The 19,615-nt window shown below is 38.9% G+C and overlaps 1 protein-coding gene across 1 annotated transcript in view; it reads right to left on the bottom strand.

The window, feature by feature from the left end:
• lingo3.L (leucine rich repeat and Ig domain containing 3 L homeolog) overlaps positions 1-14,871 on the bottom strand; it is a 62,225-nt gene extending 47,354 nt beyond the window's left edge. The window contains exon 1 of the mRNA XM_018255307.2: positions 14,561-14,871. The gene's annotated coding sequence lies outside the window, so the exon portion shown is untranslated. The remainder of the gene's footprint in view (positions 1-14,560) is intronic.
• Between the last annotated feature and the right edge of the window lie 4,744 nt (positions 14,872-19,615).

The raw sequence follows: 19,615 nt of genomic DNA, 5'->3' as shown, positions 1-19,615 counted from the left end.
CCAGGAAACTGGGGACCTTTTTGTCACCATACCACAATATATATATATATATATATATATATATATATATATATATATATATATATATATATATATATATATATATATATATATATTTCCTGTCCTTCCGCATGGCAGTGGGCACTAATGGGTTAACTCCCTCGCACAGCGGAAGTACAGGAACCAATAAACCTAATTCCCAACCCCCTTACCCCATCTCTTTTTTCCTGTCCTCGCATCAGGAAGGATTCCCCTGTGCCGGTGCGGTTTCTCTCTGCCTCACCGAAGCGACCGGTTCACATATAGCCGGTGGAGCCTGGTAGCTGGGCTCTTAGAACGCGGTAAGACGCGGTGTGTGCAGTAAGGCGTTCTGAGCGCAATAAGTCGGATCCCGCGGTAAGACGCTGGGGCTTGACGATGATGTCATCTCAAGGCGCCCTTAGCTCTTAAAGGGCCCATTACCTGTTGTACAGCAGGTTTTGTATGCAGTACATGCAGCAGGAGCCGCTTGCTAGTTGGGAGAGCCTGAATGTAAGCGGTGTTGCAGGCCTACCTGTTGGGGACCTATGTGAACTGTACAGCTACTTATGTTTACTCCTCTTTTTTCAGAGCATGAGTTCTAGGAGCCGGAGATCCCGGTCATCCTCTAGGGGGTAAGTGTATCAGAGAGATGTATGGTGACTCCTATGTGATGGTAACAGACTCATTTCTCTGTAGGTCACCTAGGAGGAGGAGTCATCATTCAAGGAAGGCGGTGGAAAAAGAGTGTTCAGTATGTGATAATCCAGCGATGCATAACAAAAAAGTATGCCTAATGTGCTGGGAATCTATGTCTGGCAAGAGAGCAGATGATCAGTGGAGTGCTATGAGAGACTGGTTTAAAGAGTCTATGGCCAAATCCCTGGAGGACCTAGTGGGAACTGTGACAGCTAATGTGATACAGAAAGTGGGTCCCAGTGCCCCAGTAATGGGGAAAGAGAGCCGTGATCCTAAGATGTCTGCGGAGTGTGAAGCACGTCAGCAGGGGGCAGCGAGGTGTAGCCTTTCAGCTACTTCAGAGGAGGAAGAGGAGCTAATTGTATTGGATGAAGATTCCTCGTTTGATTTGGATCTAGTTGAACCTCTAATAAAAGCTGTCCGGAAAGTATTGGAATTAGAAGGCACTGAACAAGAGAAAAAGCAGGACAGAATGTTTAAATCATCAGGAAAGAAAGATTTGGTATTTCCAGTCCACGACGTACTAAAAGATATTATTAAGGAAGAGTGGGCAGTACCAGATAAAAAGTACTCAGAACCTAGACACATGAAGAAGATGTACCCGTATGCGGAGGGGGATGTGAGTCGGTGGACCAACCCCCCCAAAGTGGATGCTGCAATCACAAGGGTGGCTCGTAAGACCACATTACCAGTGGATGAGGGGGTTTCTTTGAAAGATCCTGTAGAAAGGAGACAGGATACAGTGTTAAGGAAGGCCTATTCGGTTTCGGGGCTACTCTGCAAGCCAGCGGTAGCAGTCACGTGTGTGGCGAAGGCATCCAAGATCTGGCTGCAAGAGATAGAAACTGAGCTGCAGCTGGCTGGAGACAAAGACAAGGTGGGTCACCTAGTTGATGATATAAAGGTGGCTATTGATTTCATCACGGATGCATCATTGGAGGTGCTGAAATTGGCAGCCAGAAATATGGGGTATGCAGTGGCAGCTAGGAGGATGCTGTGGCTAAAACATTGGCAAGCAGATACCCCTTCCAAGTTCAATCTGTGTGCGCTCCCTTTCGAGGGGGAGTTGCTGTTTGGGTCAAAACTCGACAGTATTATTTCTAAGGCTTCGGCAGGTAAGAGCTCCTTTTTGCCGCAAGAAAGGCGTATGAGACGTCAGCCAGTCCGTGCAGGCTGGGTGGACAGAATGCCGTTTAAGGAGGCTAAGACCTATAGGCCTGGAAGGCAATTTGATAGGCAGCCCTTTTGGAGAAATCGCGTGCAAAATCAGCTCAAAAAAGAGTTCAAGCAGGGAAAGCCTAAATCGTTCTGACGGTGTTCAGGCCCAGCTGCCGCCAGTAGGGGGAAGACTACTTCAATTCCAGGCAGTCTGGGGAAAAACTACGATGGACAGTTGGGTCCAGGAGGTGGTATCCTTAGGTTACCACTTGGAGTTTTCAAAAAAGCCAAACAGAAGCATGTTTGTGGAATCAAAGGTTCCGAAAACTCCGGAAGCTCATCGAGCAATGAATCACATTTTATTAGAGCTGTTGGAAAAGGAAGTAATTTCAGCAGTGCCGGAAAACCACAAGGGACAAGGTGTCTATTCTCCAATCTTCCTCAGGAAAAAGGCGTCGGGGGAGTTCCGAGCTATCTTAGATCTCAGAGCATTAAATTCATTCCTGAAAGTAAAGTCGTTCAAAATGGAGACATTGAGTATTATTTCGCAGAACCTACGGATAAACGATTGGCTAGCAAAGATAGATTTGCGAGATGCATATCTTCATGTCCCTATTTTCTTAAGTCACCAGAGATTCCTCAGGTTCTCGGTAAGAGGGGAGCATTTTCAATACCGAGCACTTCCCTTTGGGCTAGCGTCTTCACCGAGAACCTTTTCAAAAGTTCTGGCTCCAATCATAGCCGCCCTACGCCTGCAGGGCATTCAGATCTTCACCTATTTGGACGACCTGTTGATAAAGGCCTCAAACGAACAACTTCTGAACCAGCAGGTCCAGCTGACCATTACGGTTCTAGAGGAACATGGATGGTTAATAAATTTCCAAAAGTCACAACTGGTCCCGTCACAACGGATGGAGTTCCTGGGGGTTCTAGTGGATACCAAGCAGTCGCGACTATATCTTCCCCCAGGCAAAGTGGAAGACATTATTCGAAGAGTGCAGAATGTTATCATGTTCCCTTATACCACGGCTCTGATCTGTCAAGAGGTAATAGGGAAACTGGTAGCTACGAAGGATGCCGTCAGGTGGGCAATGATTCATCTTCGACAGCTTCAGTTCGAGTTTCTTCAACAGTGGAAAAGAGTTACTCAGTCTCAAATCATTATTCTTTCACGACAAACAGTGAAGAGTCTGGAGTGGTGGCTAAATCCATTCAATCTTTCTCAAGGCAAGCCAATAGATTGCTCATCGTGGCAGATGGTCACGACGGATGCCAGCAGCCTTGGATGGGGGGCTCATACGGCATGTATGTCAGCACAAGGCATATGGCCACCGGAAGCAGTAACGTGGTCCTCGAACTTAAGGGAACTGAAAGCGGTGTTGCAGGCGCTAGTGAGCTTCAAAAGTCAGCTCAAAGGGACAGCAGTCCTCATTCAGTCAGACAACATAACGACGGTGAAATATATAAAGAAACAAGGAGGGACTCACAGCTGGAAATTGTTGAGTCTGACTTTGGAGATTTTCGAATGGGCAGAGAACAATCTCCTCGACTTATCAGCAACTTATATCCCTGGTCGTCAGAATATTCTGGCAGATCTGTTGAGTCGGAGGACACTCCACCCAGGGGAGTGGGAGTTGTCACAGGGGAGTTTCCAGACGTTAGTGAATCGTTGGGGCCTCCCTCAGATAGACCTCATGGCTACATCCAGGAACAGGAAGGTGAGACTGTTCTGCTCTTGGTGCCCGGAGAGGCAAGCATTGTGTCAGGATGCTTTCAGTCTGAAGTGGATGTTCAAACTGGCATACATTTTTCCGCCGATCCCGATCATATCAAGGGTATTGAACAAAATTCAGAAAGACAAAGCGACAGTTATAGCAGTATTGCCATGGTGGCCGAGAAGGCCTTGGTTTGCCCGGTTGTGGGAAATGGCATTGGACAATCCAGTCAAACTACCATATCATCAGGGTTCGCTATGCCAAGGCAAAATATGCCACCCAAACCCACAAAAATGGGCTTTGACGGGGTGGCTTTTGAGCGGAAAGAGCTGACAGAGCTAGGGCTCGCAGAAATGGCTATTGACACACTGTTGGCAGCTAGAAAGCCATCAACAGAGAATACCTACCATAGGATTTGGGAGAGATTCAGGGAGTGGTGTACATTGTCAGGAGATTCATTTACATCACCAACCGAGTCGGCAGTAGTAAATTTTCTGCAGTCAGGCTTAGAGAAGAATCTCAGCTTGGCTACCCTGAAAGTACAAGTGTCAGCCTTGTCAGCATTGACGAAAGTCAAATGGGCGGAGTATCCATTAGTGACCCGCTTTATTCAAGGAGTCAAACATCTGAAACCGCAAGTGAGACCAATCTTGCCATCATGGGATTTGAATTTGGTTCTTCAGTCTCTCATGACGGAACCATTTGAGCCTCTGGAGTCAATTAGCTTGGACCTCCTGTCAATGAAGACTGCTTTCTTGATAGCGGTAACGTCAGCACGGAGAGTGGGGGAGATACAAGCATTGCTGAGGAAAGAACCATATCTGAAGATGTTACATGATAAAGTAACGTTAAGGCTACCAGAGAAATTTCTCCCGAAAGTGGTTTCCTCCTTTCATGCTAGTAAGGAGATTGTGTTGCCGGTTTTCTTCCCTAACCCCTCTACGGAAGAAGAAGTAAATTGGCATAAGCTGGATTTGGTGAGGTGTTTGTCAGTTTACTTGCGAAGAACCGAGGCATTCAAGAGGTGTGATAGTCTCTTTTTGCTATTTAAAGGATCTTCTATGGGCCATCAAGCTTCTAAGCGTGTGATTGCAAGCTGGATAAAAGCTTGTATTAAGAAGGCGTATTTACTCAAAGCTATGCAGGCTCCCCATGTTAAGGCTCACTCCACTAGAGCGGTGGCTGCGTCCTGGGCGTTCGAGGCTCATGCTACGCCGGAAGAAATTTGCAGTGCAGCCGCATGGTCCTCTATATCTACTTTTGTTCGTTGTTATAAGCTGGATGTTTGTTCCGAAAACAAATCTGGTTTCGGGCATAAAGTCCTCTCTTCAGTTCAATTTAATAAATGATTTTCCCGCCCAAAGTCTGTACTGCTTAGTTAATTCCCATTAGTGCCCACTGCCATGCGGAAGGACAGGAAAATGGAAAATTCTATCATACTTACCGTAATTTTCCTTTCCTGGACTGAAGCATGGCAGTGGGCACGGCCCACCCCTTCAGTACCTGAGCTCGGACAGGGAAAGAGATGGGGTAAGGGGGTTGGGAATTAGGTTTATTGGTTCCTGTACTTCCGCTGTGCGAGGGAGTTAACCCATTAGTGCCCACTGCCATGCTTCAGTCCAGGAAAGGAAAATTACGGTAAGTATGATAGAATTTTCCATTATATATATATATATACAGTACACATATATATACATAAAATATTTTAAACCTTTAAGCACAATTATATATATATATATATATATATATATATATATATATATATATATATATATATATATATATACATACAGATATATAGATATAAAGAGAACAAAAAACCAGCACCAGGGGTCTTTACAGTGAAAAAAAATTAACTCTTTATATGGCCTTTTGAATAGCAGCAGTGGAGATCTTCTTAAAATGTTGATTAAAACAACTTACTGATTTATAAAGTACATTGTGGTTAAAACACTGGTGTATTAAAGTGCTGCGTGCTTATAATTGTGATTAGGTTAAAAAACCTTAAAATCTCTAAAACCATATTATAATGACACCAGTGTTTTAACCACAATGTACTTTATAAATCAGTAAGTTGTTTTAATCAACATTTTAAGAAGATCTCCACTGCTGCTATTCAAAAGGCCATATAAAGAGTTAATTTTGCACCAGTCAATACAGGCACAGTCACGTGATGTGGGTGGAGGGTATTTAATTGGTTTTCTATGTATGTAATATTACCTTGATAAAGGTCCCAAGAGGGACCGAAACGTCGGTTATACATACTATGTAACAATACAAGTTTTATATCATATATATATATATATATATGTATATATATATATATATATGTATATATATATATATAAATATATATATATATATATAAAAAATATTTTAAACCTTTAAGCACAATAATTCCCCTCGTATTGTTCTTCCATAGTTCACATTTTCCTTTACATCGCCTCCTCCTCCTGCAGTTTATCCCCACTACAGATTCATCAATTGCAAATTTATATCATATTCCTTATAGTCAGCTCTGCTGTTACTAGGTTTGCACACAAGTTTTCCACATTAGTAGAATCCTACTATTTCTTTTTGAGTAACCAGGATAACAAAATATATTGTTGTTGATGAAATCACTGCATGGCTAAAGAAATAGCCAAGAAATTACATTGGAGCAGCAAGCACTCCAGATTATAACAATGTCATATAAAATAAAGTGCATATGAGCTAAACCTGTAAAACTGCCATATGCTCTCAGGTTACAGCCTTATCCCATACCAACTGACACATTCATGGCACAATAAATGTGGTTTACAAGAAAGTGTCATATTCTGTTAAGGAATTGACACTGACAAGGAGCATAGCTCATATCACACTGGGGAATTCTGAAGACTCATCAGTAATCCACTGGTCTGGACTGGTCTGCAACAAATTGGACATAGCTCATACCCAGTGGGGTTTATGGCAGATTCCATTCTATTATGCATCACTGCATTATGATTTCATATTTCATCAGACATGTACAAATTATTTTATAATGTAATTCAACTTTATTTTACATTTAAAGAGTAAAATAAAATCTTTGCTTTCTATATAGTTCTTTATTCAGTAACTTACAAAATAGTATAATTATTTTCTCGGTTTCATTGTTCTAGCTAACTCCTGCTTTATTTAGATTAGTTCTGTTACTTGCCGGTTTCTCTTTAATTAATATTGACACTGATGTAGCATTGAATGCATAGCCATAACACAATGCTGACCTTGAATGTGTTTAAGCTCTGCCATAGGATAAAAATTATAAACAGCAAGGCAGTAGAAATAAGTGACATGTACACCAGAGAAAATCACCTGTGCATATAAAGTAGCTATTAGAGATGAGTGATTTTTTCTGCTGATACAGATTTGCAGCAAAAAAAATCATGGGTTTGTGAGTGACAAATGTTTCATGTATTTTGTTTATAAATAATAATTTTATAAAATTGAGAAAAAACTCCCAATGACTCCAATGCATTTGATGCAATGAAATACACCTATTGACTCAAATATATTTGGTGCAAGAAAAAACACAGCAAAAAAAGCCCACTGGATCCAATGCATTCGTTGAAATTTCTGCAAAATGTAGCACATTTTTCCACATTTTGGTAATTTTTTTGGTGAAAGGGGCAGTTTCGTCCCTCACTAGTGGCTATATTTATATATGTCACCTACCACAAGTTGCTGAGCAGTATGTATGGGTGCAAATATTTTGAGACATTTTTGCTGACAACTGTTATATGACATAAAACATGCACATTATAACTGTCCACAATCTTCAGTTACCCCTGGTTCCTGACTGGCCTTCAGAGCTGTTAATGAGACTGCACTGTGGAAAGTTGTGGGTTATTGATTAACAAACAGTTTTTAATCAAATATCTTGTGAAAGGAAAGGTGGGAGTACAATTGAGATATATACAGCTTGTTTATATGACATTTTCAGGTTAATGAAATTTTATCTGATGTCTCAGAGTTATTGGATATTCCTTTCGGATTTTGCACTGAGAATAAATAAAAATCATATGTAAACAGAAGAGAGAGAGAGAGCTCAAGCCATTTATAATTTTGAATATGTTATTTTTGAAAAGACAAAATACATGTAACTTTTAATATGAAATTAGTACAGCTTTACGTTATATGGATAATTTTATTTTCCTGTGTGCTGTGTGGCATATTTTAATGTCAAAATCCTACATGCTCTCATGCTTTGTATTGATAGTATTATATTCTTAGCATGGCTCACAGATTAAATTGATTCGTTAGTTCCATGAACAGATTGTAATATGTTTTTAACCTTGGATATAGCCAGATAGCATGTCTTAATCTGTTCTTTTATATGTGCAATTACTTCTAGTTCTTAATCCAACAAGTTTGCCTGTGGTCGGGTGAGCACACATTTTATGAGACAGTCTGATTAAAACAGACTATTTAAAAGCTGTTCTATGATGCACAGAATTATTATCAGACAGTATGTTTCATTTATGAGCACCAGGCTCTAAATGGGTGCAACACTGCATTCATCAGATTCCTTGGGTCTATGTGTATTCTGTAGTTTTGAGCTAATTTGCTGTTTGCATCTTCTCAGTTACATAAGGTTCAACATGCGCAGGAGCAAGAACAAGGTCACCCTGTACTTTACACCTGTCCTGGCCAGGTCCTATGAACAAAGCTCCCTTTGTGTATTGCACAATTAGGTTAAATAACAGGAAAGCTATGGGAAATAAAAATTCATGCATCGTATTATTGTCGGCAAAGTTACTTTTTTGATGCACAATACGATCGTGAATTGTTGTTATAAAATAAATTTTATAAGCACAACAAAAAAATTGTACTCACAAAATGAATTTTGCCTAGTGAAATCTTTTTACCAGTAATAAATTTTTCCGAGAATATCAGCATTTTTTTGTGGTTTTAAACATATTTTGTATTCATGGTATCAGTTTTTAGATCACAAAACATATTAAGGTCTATTTAGGACTATGTCTATTAAGTTTCTCATTTATCCAGGTCATGATATACAATATCTAGTAGAATTAAGTCAAAGGCAACTGGACATTTAGGGGGGTTATTTATTTAAATCCAAATTTATCTCATTGTTTACCGAAATATACTCCGACCAAATCTGCACTGGTTATTTCCTCTTATCTATCAATACATTTTTCCCAATAATTTCCTGTGTGGGGAAAAAACTCGAAAAAATCAAGTAAAATTCGAATCGTATGAATTTTTTTGGATATTTCACCCGAAAACCACAAAATCTTCTGATTATTGCACGAAACCCAGCGCACTTCTTCCATTGACTTGTATGCAACCTTGACAGGTTTTTCGGATTTTCGGATTCTGACTTGGGGTATAATGAATACAGAAAAATTTAAGTTTTTTTTCATTAAAAATTTGCATTTTATAGTAAAAAAACCCCCAATTTTTGGAGTTTTTGGCAACCAGACTTTAATAAATAACCCCCCTAGAGTTTTTCTTGAGCTGAAGAAGCCGCTCAGATGAGTGGTGAAACGTTAAAAAAAAACTCTAACCCATGTCCAGTTGCCTTTGACTTTCTACTAGATACTTTAGGACTTGTTTACAACATTTTTTTGACGTGTGGCATGGTTTACACAAAATGCAGTGTTCTTACTCAGCTTTCAAGTGTACTTGCTCATGTTGCAAATATTGTCTGCAACGCAGCTTGAGTCTGCATTTGAACAACTGCCCGTTGTGGTAGTATTGATATGGGTTTACCAGTATAAAGAACAGTCTCATATCTTACTGAATTGCAAATTCATTTGTGTAGGATTCAGCTCAAGCAAGTGAAAGGGCCTGGAGGTGCAGCATGCCAAAGAAGACCTGAAAATACCACCTGCTCAAGGCAGATGACAATTTCAGGCCTCATTTGCACCTGTATGCCCTAGAGCTTGTATGGAGAGTCATATGCATCAAAGCAGGAGGAACTGGTTATTGGTGCTTCATGCAAGAATAACATATAGGCTGAAGCACCTTCTGTGAATTGTTTATTCTGGGTACAGGTTTGCAACCAATTTGTACCAAGGCTACACTTGAATGAGCCCTATATGGTAAATATGAAATGTACCTGTGTATTTATTTATAAATGGTTAATAATATTTATTTGTACCCACTAATGCCAAGAAAAATTGTTGCTAACTATATAGAAATGTATTTTCTATGTTGGATTCTGTCCATATAAAACGAAATCTAAACACAAAAATGTTGAGATGTAATGGCATAATGCGAAACATAAAGCATGGGTCTGTGATTCAAGGAGTTGTTAAGAATAGGTTGCCTTCATTTAGCCATTTGCAGAAAGATTTCATATAACCTGCATGAATTGAAGTGGGGTTTACCGTGAAGTGCATATCAAAGCCACAAATCACAGTGATCTTATCTTAAAGGTTCCAGTCTATTTGGTTTACTCATTTATCATGAAAAAAATTGAACATCCTTTCACGACACTCCCTCCTATGAGCTACTAGCCAAGCACATCCAATGCACTACATTAGGAAGCAATCTCCAGTGATTTCCCTTTTTTTTCCCTTGGGAAAGTTGCAGTATTCCAACAGCGATCTCATTGATAGCCTGAGGCAGCAGATGTGATAAATGCTTAAACAAATTAAATAGCAATACCACAATGCAATCATTAATTCTAAAGAGATTTCAGTATTCTCATGACATCTATTCTAATTTACATGGCTTCCCCTATTCTGTATTGAAATCTTCTTCCAGGACTTCTACTAGGCTCCCATTGCATCCAGAATCACCTTAATGACCTTGGTTAACTAATTTCTATTTATCATAGCTGCATACTGTCGCTGGAATGCCAAACCTTGCATATAAGAAAGAGGCCACATGGCCAACTCAGTACATTTTGATGTCACTGTTTGCTGGGTTTGTACACTTTTACAGTAATGTATAATAGTTGGGAGACTGCTGGGGCTAATAGCATGTAGGCAGATTGAGTACCTTTGACATTACCCCTTATGCCCAGTAATAGCTCAATGTAATTTCAAACAATTGTAGTGCACCCATCCAATTTCAAGCCAATGTCCTTTGCTGTTCTATAAAGTCTTGTCTATTCTAAGCCAATCAGTCACACTCCTGTCCTTCCCCCTCTGCCCTGCCACTCACCTGTTTGGCTATACAAAGTAGCTTATCAAAATAAAATATAGTATGAATATCCAAGAAGCTGGGTACTTGTTTGACTTAAGGCCAAAACTGAGCAAGAAGCTGTAGATCTTTTCACCCTATTTGTCTTTAATCAGAAGTTCTACAACCAGGAAATATCTTAGTACGGTACCTTAATTACCTTAGTAATTAGTAATTTATTAACAATAGAAACACGCAGTTCCAAACAGCATCAAATTTTGACATTTTGAAATGTTCTCACTCTCTCCTGCCCCTTTTCTTATTACTAAAATTGTGCACAGTTAAGGCCAAACTATACATCAATCTATTGAATATCAACACTCTGAAATAGAGACATGACACAGCTGTAATTATGTCTCTACTTGCTGTGTATTTTTAAGAAAGTAAAAGCAAAATGTGTAAAATGACAGCAGGCTGCAAGAAAAGCAAAATTGAGAACAGAATTTTAGAAAATTCTGACTTACTTGTTTGATCCAAGTTTTATCATCTGCAATTAATGTTATGGTTTAATAACTCTTAACATCCTGACAACACTGAATACCCCAAACTTACTGAATATACTTCTATATACAGGGTGTTCCTTTGCTTGTCATCTACAATATGAGACAAAGGATTTCACATACTGTGCCTACTTTGCCTTCAGGCTGATGGCACTTGTCTGATGGCTCACATAGTGTGCTTGGAAGTATACAACATAGCATCTTGCAGCTCCCATTGGCTTAAATGAGATATACCTAGAAGCTCCAATATTTCTACCTTTCAGCCTGAAAATGCTCTGTGCTCACTTAAATTTTTTTAGTCTCTTGGGAAACTCCATGTGTCACCAGCTTTACTGAGCAGCTTGCCCTGCTTAGTAGTAGTAGCAGGTAGAAAGTACAGGGCACTGATGTGGGTCGTGCTTCTTGCTCCTCCTTACTTTGCGCCTCAAGTTAGGGGGCAAGAGGGGGGATGCCTACTTGCCTCCTCTCCCCCCCCCATTCATACAGTGTTGACAAACACGATTTATATTACAAAAAAAATTTCTTTAAGAAAGTGCAAAATGGTTACTATGGCAAGACACCATGGATTCATCATGAATTTGCTTGATCCGTACTAGTTTGGTGAGTAGGCAATTTTACCATAGGGTAGCTTTTCTAAACAAGTTTTACAAAATTAACATAGCACAGTGTGTTGCACTGTGCACTTTATTATAATTAATAATTAATCACGGGTACTGCACCATAGTATCCATTTTGCCCTTCCCAGCAGACATTTGTTTTGTATTGGAGAGTCCAGCAGAGGGGACCAGTGAAGGGCAGCTGCAACTAATAACACCTAATAACACCTAATACTAACTGACAACTTCACAGTATGTGCTAAATGGACTTTGTTTGTAGTGAAGGATTATTTGTGTTAGTTCTGCTAACCTTCATTTTTAAAAATTAGAATTATTTGCTTAAAGTGATCCCATACCTGTAATAAAACATTTAAAATAGGCTTCATCTTATGGAAATAAGAAGAATTGTTTTCTCTTCACTGTCCCCCCCTCAGCAATCTGTCTCTCTACAAGCAGACTTAACTCTCTAATAAATCATCTAAGCAAAGGGAACATTGGAGCACAGACCAATGCTGTATTAGAACTGTTCATCAAAAAACAACTCTGAAACACAAGTAAGTACAGACACCTCATTATTCATTATTTTGGAAATAGTGCAGAATTTTTCAATCATCATATTTAGAAATGTTTGTATTGTCCTGGGATGAAGCTTGTATTAAATGTTTGTTTTCATGATAGTTACCTTTCAAAATAAAAAGGATAATTTACCTAATCCTGGACTTCTGTATAAATACAACCAATGAACTTAGTCCAACAAAATCAGTAAATGGTCTGAAGCAGTTTAGTAGCAGAATTAGTGAAATACTTGTAATAACTTTTCAATATTGGCATGACAGAATATTCAGATAGTATCAGATACAGTGAGCAAGAAATAGTAGTAATTTCTGCCTAAATATATCCATAATCTCAGGGTTATCTTAGTTAGGAATGTCTCATTCTTAACTGATCATTTTCGGGATTCCTCTGATCTAGTTAAAAAATAACAGGCAGACTTGACTAAGGCTGTGTCAGGTTTCCAAACTTCTGAACACTAATACAGTGCAGCTTTCTTGTATCGCTATCACTATCTATCTATCTATCTATCTATCTATCTATCTATCTATCTATCTATCTATCTATCATCATTGATCTGTTATCTGTTTCTCTCTCTATGTCATCTGTCTGTCTTTATTGTTAGTACTCGTAATGAGATTACAGAATAATACATGTTATGCATACTGTATAAGTATTTCACAGGCCAAACTAAGGCATCGCGGGGATGTAAAGTGTCACTCTACAACAATGAACGGACCTTTTGTGCAATTACAGTTTTGCATGCATTGTCGTCATGTCAAATTAGCAGTTTCTAAAAGCATTCCATCAGTAGAAAAGCAATAGAGATTATTGCACACTGAAAAGACGCCACTGAAAAAAGCAACTCTTGCAGCGAGCCCAGCTTGCCTACTGGCTAATGTTTGTGCTGTAATATATTGTTACTAAACATAAAAGAAAACACAGTTAACACTTACTGAGTCGTGTGTACTTTTAGCAGTGACTGCTTTTTTTTCTTCAAAATGTAGTAGCTATACATTTCTCTTCTAATGAGGGAAATATGTCAGATAAATATAGTGCAAAATATAGCTGCTGTAAGACAAATGTACTTTGCGTAAATGAAGTAGAATAAGATTGGCCACTGCAGGAAGCAGGTGACTTTTTCTGTAACACCTGATGCATGCCTCTAAGAACACAATGACCTTTAAGCTAGAGCCTGTTTTTTTTAACAAAACTGATATTTGGCAAAAATTATCATTTTCTTTATTCAAATGTTGTTTGGGTGGACACTGTTGAAGACGGCAGGATTATCATAGGCAAAGCAGTAAATCAGTGTTGGATGCTCAGTACATTGCCCCCTCGTGTATCACTGAAAACTAAATATACCCGTTAACCTTCCTATGCTGTATAGACTGGCACTGATTCAAAGCCACATGCACGTTGCAGCTGGTTTTCCATAGGATTTCTGCCATACTGTCCTATACGTAACACAGATATGAGAGTGCAGTATTACGATGCTGTGCTTGAAAACTCAGGCAATGAAAGTATAGTATTTGTGATAAAATATATAGTGATATGAATATATAACATCTATACATGTTAATAAAAAAATAATGGAATTACATCTGCAAAGTGATGTATGAGCTGCGAACACTCTGATGCACAAGCAGAATGCCCATGCCACTCCAGCTATCTGTACACAAAGCTAAACAAACACCAAGGCTGCAGCACAACATATAAGCTTGTCCATCCAGAAAAATATGTTTGTTCATAAGACTTGGACATCCATGGTGCATTCCACATATGCATACCTTCACAGATATTGTACACAGACTTGAGGCTGTTTGCACTGCATTTTAATCAAATACCGTTGCAGTATTCTGTCTGAGATCTGAGAAGAGATTAAGATATTGTATACATCATCAAACTCCTAATATTGTACATATACCAAAGCTGTACCAGTGGACCTCTGCACTTCCTGTTGTTAAATATCTTATCGTATTGCACCCCCTTCCTGAGCTGCAGACTCCCCGATATTTCTGTTTTCCTATCCTACTATACCTTTCTGATATTTTGTCCACAGGCTCCTTGCACCAGCACCACTGCGCTAGCACAGTACCTCTCTCCTGCTTTGCAGGTGATTCTAAAACTCCATCCCATGAACACTCACTGTGGCTGCTTGTCTTGCAGGTTCTTCTTCCTCTCTGTCATTCTGCTGTAAGACTCAGTCCATGTGTCTGTCTCCCCACGTCCCAGTCTTTTTGCCTCGTGCCCCAGTATCTCCTCTCTGAGTTCCTCCTCCCAGTCACTCTGCTCTTTTCTCTGGTTGCTCATACACAACACTGGCTTTAGCATACATCTCAGCCTGACTCCAGCCCTCCCTTTTCCCTCATTTGTATGCTCTCTATCCCTTTCTCTCTCCCCCTCTTCCTTGCACTTCTCTCTTACCTATTGTCCTTTTCTGCTATATGGCTTACTCTCTCTCATACACACACTGCAGGCTTCTTACATTTCACTTACCACCTTTCTCTATTTCTTTCTTTCCTCCTATTTCTTTTATATAGCTACTTGGTGCATGTCATAATTTCTGTCTTCAGTCATTCCATTCTCCTTACCTTTTATCTAGCTCTGTAACTTCACCTTTACTGTTCTCAGCAAGTTTTTAAATAAACTATTCAAACCTAGGTCTTACCATTGTTCTTTCATTGTAGACCCTGGGAAAATATGAACTTTTTCTTTCCTATCACATCATTCAAGTTATTTCAAGCACAAGAAGCATATCTGCATTCTCTTGTATTAGTTTAGGGCATCTGTCTCACCATTCCACTCAGAACAGGCTTAGAAACTGGTAAATGTTAAGGAAAATTATCACAAGGTCCTATGATTCTGTAATGGCAGCTTAGAAAGGGCTAACCACCAAAATGTACAGTATGTAGGATGTACCATACTCCTCCTATACTGCATTATAGTAGACTTTGTGACACACTCTATACCAGTCTACTTTATGTGATAATTACATTTTGCCCTGAATATAGACATTGCTTTATAAGGAGTAGAGTACGCCATCCATTATGTAAATAACTGGTTCATAAAGTTGCCATATTTGCACCATGTTCAAGGAGTAATACAGTATCAGGGAGGCAATCACTTGATCATAATCCAGTCCAGAATGATTCATATTTATGTTTATTAACCTATGTATTTAAACATCTGGAAAAAGTAATTGACCGTGTATATTATTGACTAAAGAAACCTTTAATGAAAAACACAATAAACACAGGACCATGGATACAATGAATTATGGACCATTATCAATAGCATTATGACTAGGGAAGATCTATAGATTTTTTTATGAGTCACACCTCATTTTTAAGCTTATATGTGTTACATGGAACTAAAAGGCAAGGGCACATGTATAGTCATTCAGTAAAATCAACACCATCTACTTCCTGTACATGAGGAATTATGTAGCTCATGAGTGAAACATCTCCAGAAATATGCCAATGCTGGATCTTAACAACTGAGCCAACCTTGAGCCTACTGATAATCCACAAAACTGTTATTGTTAAAAATATTTTAAAATATGTGCCTGAAAACAAATGCATAATGTTAAGTAAAGAAGAGCTTTGTTGAAAAAAAAAAAAAAAGTGTGATTTATAAGTGAAAAGTTTGCATTCTGCTTGCAGGGGAATGTATTGTTTTTTATACTCAGACCTATTCAATTCACATTATTTCACCCTATTGTATTTGAAAAATCGGTGTTTAGTAACAGTAGCAAACTGCACCCAATGACAGGTTAGCTTTTGGTATTCTAGCTGCATTAGGCAGTTAGCAAACGCCAGCTGCTGATTGGTTTATTTGCTTTAATGATCAGGACAAGCAATCGCTCATAGAGTGAAGCAATTATCTTAACTGTACAATTAATCACATGTAATTTGTTACCTTGTAAGCAAAACCACCCTGGGCCTGAAAAGATAGGGCTGCATATGTTATATACCACTGCAGCCTGAGAATGTAAAAGAGTTCTATCAGCACATACTGTATCTTAGGGCAGAGACACATGCTGCAATTCGGGGAGATTAGTCTCCCGATGACAAATCTCCTCTTCTTTGGGGTAACTAATTTCCCCGAACTGCCTCCCCTGCCTTATCCGTGGCTAGAATGAAAATCGCTGGCGGGATGGCACTGGGAGTGCTTCCGAAAGTTGCCTCCCCGAATCGCAGCATGTGTCTCTGCCCTTACCTTCTGAATGATTCTCTTTTAATATAAAAAAAGCAATATTTATATTTTATAATGGTGGGTTTGGTTGTGGATAATACACTTGGGTCGCTTACTATTCTATTTTCTTAGTTCTGTTAATTAGGTCTCTCCAAACTGCATTATATAAACCAGTGGTTTCTGACATTTTGGGCTTAAGCTTTCCCTTTGTGGTCCAACATATAATCGTGGTTGAGTGGAAAACGTGGACTCAAAGAGCCCAAGCCTAAAGGCACCAGTGAAACCAATGTAGTCCCAACTGTTAATTGCAAATTGCTTTTCTTCCATTTCTTTGATTTGTACTCCAGTATATTGTACTGCAAGTGGCAATGGGTACTGCAACCCACAACACATTTTACAGTGAGAGCTGTTGGTTTTGGCATCCCTTGCACATTATACAGCAAGAGCAATTGGCACTGACATACCTAGCGCATTATGAATGAAGCAGCAGATATGGTTCCTCTCTCCATATTTCACTTTAATTTCTAACATCTACACACAAGACATGCCAACAGATGAAACACTATACATGTATACATGAAAATAGTCACAGCTTTAATTGTTATACACCTCATGTATATGTAGAGGACCCAAAGGGTTAATTTTTCCTACTGCTCAGGTCATCCCACACCTATTTTACGCAAGGAGAGGGAGCACATGACTCATTCTCTTTAGTCTTCATCTAGTACCAAGGCGAATGTGTTGGGCGCCTGAAGCATAAGGCCCAGTATAAGGTGTTGATCATTAAGGTGATCAAACAGCTTAGAAGACTGGGGGAGATGGTACTCAGTGAATAAATACAGGTCCTGGTAGTCAACACTTTTATAGTAGGAGTTGTCAGTCAGACAGAAAAGCTCAGAAGTTTTCGCTCCACCAAGGACAAGTAGTATGGTAGGGACTACAACGGGACTTTTTTTCTTCTGTAAGATTAACTGGAGAGGTTCATTTAACTGAGCTGTCTCTTTACTGATGGGTTTCCTTCACATCCTTACTGTCTGTCTCCTGTGGGTAGTAGTGCATGGTCTTCTGTAAAACGGCTTATTCTTGCAGGATCCAGTATCCAGAAACCCATTATGCAGAAATTGCGGGAAGGGCCGTCTCCCATAGACTCAATTCTTATAAAATCTTTAAAATTTTCAAAAATTATTTTCTTTTTTTCTATATTTTCTTTAATATTTTCTAATAAAATAATTCAAATATTATTTTCTTTTTTCTATATTAAAACAGTATTTTGTAGGTAGAGATAAAGATATAATTAATCTTTATTGAAGACAAAACAATCCTATTGGGCTAAATTAATGTTCAAATGATTTTTTAGTAATTTTTTAAGATAAAGAGATCCAAATTATGAAAAGACCTCCAGAAAACCCCAGTTCCCGAGCATTCTGGATAATAACCAACAGGTTCTAGTTACTGTAGGTAAATCAGCCATCAGTTTATTAAGAATCTGTGGCACCTAATTTATTCTTCATGTGGTATATATGTTGAGAGTTAAGCTGGCCATAGACTCAAAGATCTGATCGTACGAGTCCCGACATTTTTCGTCCAGCGGAGATCAGTCGTTTGGTCGATCAGACAGGTTAAAAGATTTCTGTCGGCTGCCGATAATATCTCTGCATGTATTGTACGATTTTCAGAGGGAGACTGTCACTAGCTTTGGTCGGACATAACTTTCGTACGATTGCTGTCAGGGGCAGAACATTGGCTGATCTGTTCTTTTCTACTTTATTTGATCTGAATGGTTAGTGGCAGGTCGAGAGATGGGAAAGTCCGAACGCATGATGATTCGTACGATCAGATCTTTGCTTCTATGGCCAGCTTTACAGTCCTTTTTCACCACATCACTATATTTTACATGGCATTCTGCATATTTGTTGACATCAATTATAGGTCTACATATATATATATATACATACAGTAAATGTACATTATTTTATATTTAGCACCAGGCTCAGTGGCTTATATGGTACAACACGTTTACCTGCAATCACCAGGTTTAGTCAGGCATATTATCACAAGCACCATACTATACACACTACCAGGCAAAGCTTTGTCTTCAGATACAGGACTGCATATAGAACGGTCAAAAAAAGCTCTGCTTTTTATATCTGTCAGTGGATATATCTCTGCATATACAGGTAATGCTTCAGACAAGATACAACTCTGCATTGTATAGCCATCATATTTAGCAGGAACTGCAAGACTCATCATCACAAACATAAAATAGAAAGTGCCAATAGTCTGTGACAAGTCTTTACAAATAACACATTAAAAAAAACCATGGCAGACGGCTGCCACATATTACATTTGCACCATAGTTGTCCATATTTCAGCTTTGTTATATAATGCTCTTAGCCCCAACACCCACACATATTACTGATGTGTGGGTGTTTACTGACACGATTTCAATTTCAAATGCCTCTTTCATGTTCAATTGAGTGGACTAGAATGATTTTGATTATAAAGGTATAGGATCTATTATCCAGAATGCTCAGGACCTGGGGATTTCTGGATAAGGGATATTTCCTCAGTCTGTATCACCAATCATTTTCTACTGAAATAAACTTAAAAGGATTGCACCTTAGTTAGGATCAAGTACATGGTAAAGTTATTCATTTATAAATTCATATATCCCATAATGGACTCTATGGGAAATGGCCTTCCCATAATTCAGAATTCTATGCATATGGGTTTCCAGATAAGGGAGATTATTTTTTAATCTCACCCTATGGGTTTGACAAATAGTAGTCATAATTACTAGGAGTCAAATGTATATTTATTTTTGTTTGCTTTTTTTTAATCAAAGTTGTGTTATATTTTCATTATTATTAACTGCTGCCAAATAATCTTTAAATAACTGCTCTCATACCAAGGGCGTAACATCTCTGATGAAGCACCCAGTGACGTGAAAAACGATAAGATGGAGGAGCTCATTGATGATGGTTTTGTGCACCAAAATTATTTCCAA

Source organism: Xenopus laevis, chromosome 1L (genome assembly GCF_017654675.1).
Source record: "Xenopus laevis strain J_2021 chromosome 1L, Xenopus_laevis_v10.1, whole genome shotgun sequence".
In the NCBI taxonomy this organism is placed as follows: domain Eukaryota; kingdom Metazoa; phylum Chordata; class Amphibia; order Anura; family Pipidae; genus Xenopus; species Xenopus laevis.
Note: the sequence above shows the minus strand (reverse complement) of the source record. Positions and strands in the feature narration are given on the sequence as shown.